This window comes from Penaeus monodon, chromosome 16 (genome assembly GCF_015228065.2).
Source record: "Penaeus monodon isolate SGIC_2016 chromosome 16, NSTDA_Pmon_1, whole genome shotgun sequence".
Lineage (NCBI taxonomy): Eukaryota > Metazoa > Arthropoda > Malacostraca > Decapoda > Penaeidae > Penaeus > Penaeus monodon.
In genome coordinates this window covers 27,065,499-27,067,998 of record NC_051401.1, presented here as the reverse complement: position 1 = coordinate 27,067,998, position 2,500 = coordinate 27,065,499, and the positions used below count along the sequence as shown (strand labels likewise).

At 34.9% G+C, this 2,500-nt stretch overlaps 1 protein-coding gene across 1 annotated transcript in view; it reads right to left on the bottom strand.

Annotated features, from left to right (window-relative positions):
- The window catches only part of LOC119582655 (myosin heavy chain, muscle-like), a 15,727-nt gene extending 14,343 nt beyond the window's left edge, over positions 1-1,384 (bottom strand). Inside the window, exon 1 of the mRNA XM_037931058.1 lies at positions 1,277-1,384. The gene's annotated coding sequence lies outside the window, so the exon portion shown is untranslated. The remainder of the gene's footprint in view (positions 1-1,276) is intronic.
- Between the last annotated feature and the right edge of the window lie 1,116 nt (positions 1,385-2,500).

Genomic DNA, 2,500 nt, shown 5'->3' with positions numbered 1-2,500 from the left:
ATATTATCATTGTTATTATTATCATTATTGTTATTACTACTCTTATTATTATCATTGGTGTTATTACTACTCTTATTATTATCATTATTGTCACTGTTATGATAATCATCATTGCTATTGTGTTTATGGACATTATTGTAATTTTCATTATCGTCATTATTATCACAAATTTTATTGCTATAATAGCCCTCATTATCGTAATTAGAAATACCACCATTTTCTGTTGTTATTTAGATTATCATAATTGCCATCTCCAATGCCAATCACATACCTAATTATCATTTCCAGTAGTTAAAATAACAACTATCGTAAATAAAACACTAGGAAACAAATGATTGAAAAAATAATCGAAACGTACACAGATTACAAGCCGTTGGTTATATGCATAATTTCAAGGAAGAAAAACTGGCAACTCGCTTTGGACTCTGTTGCACTTCATTCACCAAGTTTCCTTTGTGAAAAAATAAAGTGGTGTTGTAGGCAGAATATTTCAATGAAAAACGATAAAACATGTTCTCTATACGTTTCAAAAATTCAAACATATATGTATTCACTACTTTGGTATTTTCTTACATAGGAAACTTTGTGAATTGGAGTACTCTGTAGTCTGGACGTGAGTTGCCAGGTTTTTCTTTCCGGAGACTGGACGCAGTATAGCTCTGGTCATTCAGTGTTTATGAAAATAACGATAAAATTAAATATTTTTCACTACTGCTGGTAAGACCAAGGCTATTGTTATGAGACATATTTTCTTTAAAGGTAGCACTTCTGTACTTAATAAGGCAGAGAACACTGATATTATCAGTAGTTGATAAACACCAGAAACTCGCTGTCTGTTATAATCAGGTAAAGGAGACGAGTGAATGCAACGCTCTCGGCACATCCCGAGCTTATGCATTATATATTACACTTATTCCACAATATCAATACTTTAAAATCATATATCTGATTCTCATTACTTTATCTTAACCTAATAATAATCTGCTGTGTATTGTGATACTTCTGAATATGCATAAAAAGTAAAAACAATTGCGTCATATAAGTAACTTTTTTAGGCACCTTTTTCGTTTTATCATCGGTGAAAACAGATATTGAGGAATGTAAACGGCATAAAATCGCTCAAACACCTGCAAAGCTTTTCAAGTGTAAATTGTCACTTGTACTGAAAAAACACTCGCGGTGGATCGACGTTCTCTACTAGATGCTCCTAACTCCAGTCTTGGAAGCCTTCGTCACTTGTCTCTTCACCACAGCACTCCTCGCAAAGCAAACTTACTTTGTATTCGTCACCGCTGCCACGAGAAGTCCCGCTTCCCACTGAGGGAACCTGACACATACCACCTCTTTTATAACGTGTGTTGGGTGGGACCCTACACTCTAACAATAGTCAACATCTATATTTATATATGTCATCTGTCGGTCGCACCTTCCCTCCCACCGCATGCTTGCCAGCTGCAAAAAAAAATAAAAAAATAAAAAAAATAACCACCCCATTGGCATACTCTCATACCTGTCACAGGAATGACGGGTGGGGGATTCTTTACCGGCCGGTAATGAACGTCAGAAACTTTTACCCCAACAACATATTTAGATGCACATATGCATGTTTGTATGTTTACACAAACAAAGGAATATATATGTGTATGTGTGTGTGTGTGTGTGTGTGTGTGTGTGTGTGAGTGTGTGTGTGTGTGTGTGTGTGTGTGTGTGTGTGTGTGGGAGGGGTGCATATATATATATATATATATATATATATATATATATATATATATATATATATATATATATATATATATATATATATATATATATATATATATATATATGTGTGTGTGTGTGTGTGTGTGTGTGTATGTATATATATATATTCATATATATTGTATATATATATATATATATATATATATATATATATATATATATATATATATATATATATAACGCACACTCACAAACAAACACATATTTATGAGTGTGTGTGTGTGTGTGTGTGTAACCCAGCTTTATATATATAATGTTACTGAAACATGTATGCTAATGTTATTCTATTCACCAATTGTTATATTCAACATAACTTGTATAATCTTATATATTGTCACATGCATATACCCCCCCCACACACACACACATATACACGCATGCAACATGCCCATTGCTTTACTTATTTATTCATCCCTTCTTTCCAAACTAGACATTCTGATTTTGCGTTGTCTATCCCCTTCCGCGAGAGCTATGTATTGTCGTAACACTACCTAAACATGTGATATGCTAAACATCCGATTTATACCCACCTTTAGACCACTGTAGAAGATGACAGGAAGACTCCCTGCGGGGAGCCAAGGAGCAACCCCTCGCTCCTTGGCGCAGCCGTACTCCATCATTACCGCTTACCGCCTACATTACTTATGTGTGTGTGTGTGTGTGTGTGTGTGTGTGTGTGTGTGTGTGTGTGTGTGTGTGTGTGTGTGTGTGTGTGTGTGTGTGTGTGTGTGTGAGTGTG